Genomic DNA, 8,653 nt, shown 5'->3' with positions numbered 1-8,653 from the left:
GTCACCATTGCAGCAGACACGCCTCCTAGCCGACTGCAGATGTAATTAGCAACAGATGAGGTTCACGTACCATTGGCTTATGTCCGCAGCAACAAGACTAGGTATCCTCACCTGGCCAAGTTGACAACTGAATCTAACTAACACAATCCCTGAACTAACATATGATGGGATGATTAACAATTTTTCTACCACTGGGCGTTTGAGGTTGTCTCCATTTTTTACTGGTATAAATAACACTGTGATGGATACTATTTTTTTTTTTACATGGGTAGGCACCGGGAATTGAACCCGGGTCCTCTGGCATGGCGGGCAAGCATCCTTGCCTGCTGAGCCACTGTGGCCCAGTGATGGATACTATTTTGCACATGCTATTTCCAAGATTTGACATGTATGTGTAGGGTGACAGGAAAGTACTACTAAGGGTTATTCCTATTTGCTAAAGAGGATGTATGCTTTCCCTCAACACGAGAGTAGGCAGTGATGAGTAAAAGGCCCATGTCCCATCACCTGTGCCATGGCTCTCTGCTCCCCATTCTACCAGGAATTCCAAGTCATGGGAACCTGCAGAAAATATACTGCTGCCCTTTCACAATTTAATTGTTTTAAATATTTAAATATGTTTAACTGCTTAAAAAATATTATTTGTTGTTTTGTACTCATGCTGCCTCTTACTTTTCTAATTTAATTTTATGTTGTGATTCCAAAACTTTCATAGTATGTTAATGGTTTAATACAGTATATTTCTTCTTATTACTATTCATCAGTGATATCCCTGTTAATTGATCTTTCTGCTTTTCATCCCAGAGTTTTAAAGTAATTTTTGTTCACCCAATTTTACTTATTTCTTTAACTCCTTTGATTCTTTCCCCCTAAATTTTTGGTTACTATTTTAAGATGATTCCATAAAGTATTACTAGGTCAAATTTTTACAAATATTCTGTGACTCTTTTTGCATATTACCATATATAAAGGTGCCAGATTCATTGTACTTCCACCTATATTCAGTGTTTTTTATAACAAAGTTATTAATATAATATATTTTTAAGTAGAGCTTTAGAACAATAATCATAGGGCTATGCAGTAGGAAGACACAAATGCATCTGGAAAAGTAGTTTCTGTCTCATTGCCCGCCTATTAAAAGAATTTACTGGTTTGTAACCCAGAGGTTGCTGACCTCTATACTTGTCAGAAGTAGTACTTCCCTCTAATTCTAAGTGAAAGGATTTGAGCCCTCATTATGTTTGACCACAGGAAAGCGAGGCTTTTACCAGGCCCCTTTCCCAAGGGCTTCTGGAATCCTTGGTAGGACACCCACATGGTCCCCAGATGAATCCTCGGTTTCACTGTATACTTAGGCCAGTGGCCTCCCTCTGGGCTGCCTCTCTGTCCTTTGGGTAATAACTTCTCATTGTTCTTAACTTCCTCAGATCACTTTTGCTCTCTGTGTATAGTTTCACTCCAAATACAGACATAGGCCCACGGATTCATGCCCAGAGCTCAGCTAAGATCAGGTGGTGACAATGAACCAAATTCTAATAACAATGTCAGATAACTAAAAGGGATTCAACATGGAAAAGAAAATACTGAATATTTCTTTATTCATAACCAAATAACCAAAATCTACTCCTCACCCCCCAGGATCCTCTGGAACATCTATCTTTTATACTCACCCTATTACCAAGTTGTAGGAACTGATCCACATCCCCAAATTGGGATACCTTTGACCTTGGGCCCAGCAAGCAAGTCCAGGCCCCTCAATTCCTTCACAACCCAGCAAGGGGAAAGGTCCCTTTCCCTCTCATTCAGTTTTAGCATAGCACCCCAGTTAAAAGTCAAAACAAAAGCATAAAAAAAAACTGTAGGTAAACATCTTTATCTGTAATGAAACTTCTGTAAATTCCAAGGAACAGATGCTTAAAGACATAGAGATTGAATTTAAAAAAAGAAAAAAAAAATCCAGCAAAACATCCATACTGAAAATTTAAAAATTTCTCTAAGTATTGTTCAAACTTGAAATGTAACTGCCAAAAGTGAATATGAGAATAATATATAATGCAACTATCACTGTTACACAAAGTATCATTAATCACAGTCATTATGACTGTGTAATCAGAATGTTCAAAGAATAGATCTAAAAAGCACTAGAATTAATAAATTACTTCATCTTTTAATGTTAAATGTTAAAAGTATGGGCAGAATTCTATGGTTTTAACCTTTTGCTGCAATAGACAACTAGAATGCATAATGAGGAAATAAAATTTTTGCAAAAAAATGTAATAAGTTAAGAAAAGGGGAATCCAATAAAGAAAATTATAAAATATGTAATTAAAAATCCACTCAGGGTAGAACCCTATTATTTATACATTTATTCTTTACTTCCACACTATCTTTTGTGTCGATGTTCCAAGAACAATATCTGGCATTGGGACTACACCCATGAACAAGACAGGTGTAGTTGCTGCCCTCTTGAAGATTACCCTTTCTTAGGAAGACAAACTTTTAAAAAAGTGTGCTGTTGAATAATAATCAAGATTGATTTAAGCCCATGAAAAGTGCAATATATAATGGTGGGCCTAGCTACATGGGTAAAAATCATGACGTTGAAGAAGGGGACACATTTGAGGAATTGAAAGAAAGCCCATTGTGACAAAGTATAGGGAAAGAGGGGGAAAGAGTGAATTGGGACTGCAAAAGGGAGGCAGGAAGCTCTAGATCACATGGGGCTTGTTGGACATATTAAAGAGTTTGTCCTTTATCCTAAGAGCAATAAGAAGTCATTGAAAGATTTTATGAGGGTTTAGAAAAATATTAGTGGGAAAAATATTCTGCCCATACTTTTAACATATGTTCAGCAGAAGTGGTATGGCTTCAGAAATTATATTATATCCATATATGGAATTCTTTTTATTATTAAAAATATTTATGCAGAATTCTTGATGATGTAAGAAAATGAAGGTATACAACTAACATAAGATCCAGTATTAAGTGTGGTATCAACTATATTAATATAAGGACATGAATAAGAGAAGTTAACAGTGGTAATCTGTGGCTTGTGGGTTTTAGTAAATCTTATCTCCTTAATGTTTTTCTGGGGTTTCCACATTTTCTCTAACAAGTGTACATTAGTTTTATAAGCCTAGGAAAACATTGTATTATTTTTATTTCTGTTCCCTTCTGAATTACCAAAAGATTTATTTGTGGTCCTGTTACAAGTAAATTTTAAGGTGAAACTTTATCATTCATTCTTGTTTCATTTCACTTTATTTGAAAATAGATAAACCTAAAATATAAGCATCTATGATTCCTACATCTGCTAACTTGGTGATTTGTACCTTAGGAGTGAGCACATGTGCAGAAAAAAGTTAACATAGCAGGCCCAATACCGCTGTCCTTAGAAAGACCTACTTGCAAAGCTAGCCCTTGACTAGTTATGCATGCAGTGTGTCTAAGTGTCTGGCTCTTAGATTCTAGGTGGGTTGCCACCATTCCCTGATAATCAGAGCAGCTCACTGTGCCCAAAATGTTTGTGCAAACAATGTGGTTTCTGCTGAACACCTCCTTTCCTTCTGGGAGCCTGAGATTTGGTATATGGTAGGCAGAGGTTGCCTACATGACCAGCCTCCAATAAAAGTCTTGGATTTTAAGTCTCCAATGAGCTTCTCTGGTAGAGAGCATTTCACTTGTGTTGTCACAACTAGAGAGCATTTCACTTGTGTTGTCACAACTCATTTTGGGGAGACTTAAAGCATCTTGTGTCACTCCACTAAGAAATAATTCTTGGAAACCTGTGCCTGGTATTTTCTGGACTTCACTATGATTTTTTCTTTGGTTATTTTTCTGTAATAAATCATAACTATGAAGATGACTAAATGCTTAGTCCAGTGAATCTTTCTGGTAAATATGGGGGCAGTCTTGGGGCCCCTGACACAATGTGCCACCTAAATCTTCATGTTGGTAGAAATTTTATTCCAAATTCTGTTTTTATTTGACCATTAAAAATCATCTTATGTAAGCATTTATGTGAGGAAACCTGCTGACTCCATTATTTCAATAAAATATATTTTAATTTATGATAGCATGGGAGCCATTAAACTTTTGCTCATGTGTAATAACTGTATTTCTGATTGGTTTGAACATCGATGATTCGCAATGATAGCACTGTTGAATTTGTAAACAAAAAGTATTAAATAACATCCAAATATTATGCAGGCCATCTAAAAACAAATATATTCTACTTTGTACATGTTCACATTTTCCTGTTTTTCCTAAAGTTGTTAGAATTCAAAGCAGTATCTATTTTCAGTTTTAAACTTCATCTGTAATATTTGATGTCAAAACATGGCTATTGTAGAAATTTTTGCTTGCAGGCAAGCAAGAATATGAAAACATGTGTTGCCCCACCATGCAGTAACCAACACTGCTAACATTTTGTGCATATCTTAGCAATTTATCCCTGGTTCCCTTTTAATGTCTTGCCCTTTATGCACATACTTGTATGTTTTACATAATTGGAATATGTATAAATACAAATGTATATATACATATATGTGTATATTTCTATTTTATTTAATTTAACTACTTTATTTAATTTAACATTAAATTTAACATTATTTACTACTTTATTTAATTTAACATTAAATTATAATATTTTTCTTGCCAGAAAATGTCCTTCTAGAGCAAAATTTCATTTGCCACATAGTGATCTATGTTATGAGTGCTCTACACCATCAATTAATCTCTTATTCTGATAGTATAGACAATTCCTTAGTTTTTAGTGTTTAAGCAATACACCTATTAACATCTGGGTCCAGATTTTTCTTTTTTCTTCTTCTTTTTTACATGGGCAGGTACCGGGAATCGAACCCGGGTCCTGGCATGGCAGGAAAGCATTCTTGCCTGCTGAGCCACCATGGCCCGCTCTGGGTCCAGATTTTTGAAAGGTTATGTTTTAAAAGAATTATAAAAAGATAAAAACACAAAAAAGCATAAAATAGATAAAAATGTAAGTGTTATAATCTAAAAAATATGTAATTGATCATTTAATCGTACTGGAGAATGTGTTGGAAAGAAGATTTTTTAAGTCTGGCTTTAAATGATGGAGAAACATAAAAAGAGATTGTTCTATTTGTCTGCATTTGAAATAAATAACATCTTTTTTATAAAAACATCTTTAAAAGGTTAAAATTCAGACAACAAGGACCTCTAGGACTGATTATTAAAAAATGGTTTGTGAGCGCATAGGCAACAGTATTTATAAGAAGGCAACTTGGGTTTTGTGTCAGACTCACCCTATTCTCTTCCTTGATAGGGAGCCAGGTTGGTAGATGAAGTAAATTGAATGGACATTATATTTTCTTGCCTTCTGCAAGGCATATGATATGATTTTAAAATGTGCTTATAACCAACAGAGAGAAACACACTCTTAAGTAAATCTTAAAGTGAGGTCTGTTAGTTTTAGCTGCTAGTTGTTGGATCCCATTCTGGGCCTACTAGATCAGAAACCCTGGAGATGAGTCCTGGAAATTTACACGCTACCCAGGTGGCCCTTAAATGCACTAATCAGGGTTAGATGAAGGAAAGAGTGAGAACTAATTAATGCATAAGGAGATTTTAAAATTATGTCTCAGTCTGTGTTCCTACGGTATCCTGATAATCATTTTCATCAGTGACTTGGATGATGATCGAAGGACTGTTCCTTATAAAACTTCATATATCACTTAGATGGCAGAGTTAAGGAATACTTTGGATGATTGAATCAGAATGGATTGGGACAAACAGATCAAGGTGAAATCTTATGGAAATAAAGGTAAGGGCCTGTACTTTATTCCAAATGTCAAATGCACAAAGGATAAGATAGTAAAGACAGTGTTAGCTTAGCAGCACTGATTATGAAAAGGTCATAGGTCTTTAGTTAGTAGTCTTTGACTCATTTTCAGTCAACATTGTGAATTAGCTACCTGAGTGGGCTCATAGGATTTTACACTGTATTAATGTAAATGAAGTAATAGAATGACCAAGAAAGAAAGAAGACTCTTATTTTGTGCCAATCAGTCCATATCAAATATATTCAGTTTGGGTGCCACTCTGGGAGAGCTGTTCTTAAATTAATCCATATTCAAAGAAAAACAATGAGGCTGAAAAGGGGACTTGAAATCATGCAGATGAGGAAATATTGAAAGAAGAGGGATTGTATTTTCAGTATGAGGTAGAGTAAACTAGCACTGGAGAAAGAGATGCATAGTTGAAGTGTTTTTTATTTTAATTTGCATTTTGATTTATTGTTTTGTTAGAAACAATACATTTGCATTATTTTAAAAATTGAAAATTTAAATAAAAAATATGTCACTGCATATCTATCATGGTCAGGTTCATGTGTCAACTTGGCCAAGTGGTGGTACCTGTTTATCTGGTTGGGCAAGTGTTGGCCTGTCTGTTGTGATGAGGACATTTCATAGAATTAAACCATGATCATGTCAGCTACATCCACAGCTGATTCCATTGTATGAGCCAAAGGAGAGTGTCTTCTGCAATGAGTAATGCTTAATCTGATCACTGGAAGCCTTTTAAGGAGGATTCAAAAGCGACAGGTTCTCTTCTTGCTTCGGCTGGCAAACCTCTCCTGTGGAGTTCATCCATACCCTCCATCAGAATCGTCAGCTTCACAGCCTGCCCTATAGATTTAGGACTCTGCATTCCTGTGGTTATGTGAGACACTTTTTATAAATTTTATATCTATGAATAGTTCCTGTTGATTCTGTTTCTCCAGAGAACCCTAACTAATACAGGGACTAATTGTTTCTTGAATCCTTGGTGAAATTCATATGTGAAGTCAGCTGGTGCTGAACTTTTCTTTTTTGGGAGCTTCTTGCTGGTGGATTCAATTCTTTTCCTGTGATTGGTTTGTGAGGTCATCTATGTCTTGAGTCAATGTTGGTTGTTCATGCCTTGCTAGAAGTTGTCCATTTCATCTATGTTGTCTAGTTTATTAGCATATATTTGCTCATAGTATCCTCTCATTATTGCCTTCGTTTTTGTGGGGTCATCGGTTATATCTCCTTTTCCATTTCTGATTTTATTTATTTGAATCTTCTCTTTTTATTTTGTCAACCCTGTGAAGGGTCCATCAATTTGATTGATTTTCTCAAATGGCCAACTTCTGATTTTGTAGATTTTCTCAATGTTTTCATATTCTCAATTTCAGTTCTAATCTTCATTGTTTCTTTCCTTTCAGGTTAGTTTACAGTTCTTTCTCTAGTCCTTTCAAGTGAACATTTAATTATCATTTTTTTCTCTTCTGTTTTGACATAGGCATTTAAGACAATCATTTTCCCCCTTAGCACTGCCTTTGCTGCATCCCATACATTTTGATATATTGTGTTTTCATCTTTACTTTCCTCATGATATCTACTGCTTTCTCTTGTAATTTCTTCTCCAACCCACTGATTTTTTAGGAGTATGTTTGTTTTGCCTCCATATATTTGTCAATTTTCTGACCCTTTGCATGTTACTGATTTCCAAGTTAATTCCTTTTTGATCCATGGCAGTGTTCTGTATGATTTCAATGTTTTGAAATTTATTCAGGCTTGCTTTGTGACATGGTTTGTGGCCTGTTCCTGAGAATGATCCATGAGTACTTGAGAAAAAGGTGTATCCTGCTGTTGTGGCATGTAATGTTGCATAAATGTCTGTTAAATCCAGTTCATTTATTGTATATTTAAAGTCTCTGTTTCTTTGTTGATCCTCTGTCTAGATGTTCTAACCATTGATGAGAGCAGGGAATTGAAGTCTCCAACTATTATGGTAGAGGTGTCTATTTCTCCCTTCAGTGTTTCCAGTGTTTGCATCATGTATTTTGGAGCACTCGGGCTCAATGCATAAATATGTATGATTGTTATGTCTTTTTGTTGAATGGTTCCTTTTATTAATACATAATGCCCCTCTTTGCCTCTTTTAATTGTTTTACATCTGAAGTCTAAATTGTCAGATATTAGTAGAGCTACTCCTGTTCTTTTTTGATTGTTGTTTTCATGAAATATCTTTTCCCAACCATTCACTTTCAACCTATTTTTTACCTTAAGTCTAAAATGAGTCTCGCATAGACAGTATATAGATGGATCTTTTTTTAAAATTTTTTTTTGGTGGGGGTCCTGTTTTTTTTAATCCATTCTGCCATTCTGTGTCTTTTGATAGGGGAGTTAAATCCATTAGCAATTTGTATTATTACTCTAAAGGCAGTACTTTCTTCTACCATTTTGCCTTTTGGATTTTAGATGTCATATAAATTTTTTTTCTCTTTTAAACTTTACTGAGAGTCCTCATTTTCACACTCTTCTCAAGATCCCTCTCTCCTGTCTTTTCCTATCTGCCTGAAGTGCCCCTTTAGTATTTCCTGGAAAGCTGATCCCTTGGTCAGAAATTCTCTCTGTGATTGTCTGGAAATGTTTTAATTTCCCCCTGATGTTTGAAGGATAATTTTGCTGGATATAGAATTCTTGGTTGGCAGTTTTTCTCTATTAGAATCTTAACTATATCATACCACTGCCTCCTCACCTCCATGGTTTGTGCTGATAAATTCACACAGTTTTCTTTTTGGGCTTCACTTGTATGTGATGGATTGCTTTTCTCTTGCTTCTTCCAAAATTCTCTCATTCTC

This window comes from Tamandua tetradactyla, chromosome 2 (genome assembly GCF_023851605.1).
Source record: "Tamandua tetradactyla isolate mTamTet1 chromosome 2, mTamTet1.pri, whole genome shotgun sequence".
Taxonomy (NCBI): domain Eukaryota; kingdom Metazoa; phylum Chordata; class Mammalia; order Pilosa; family Myrmecophagidae; genus Tamandua; species Tamandua tetradactyla.
This window is presented reverse-complemented; position numbering follows the sequence as displayed.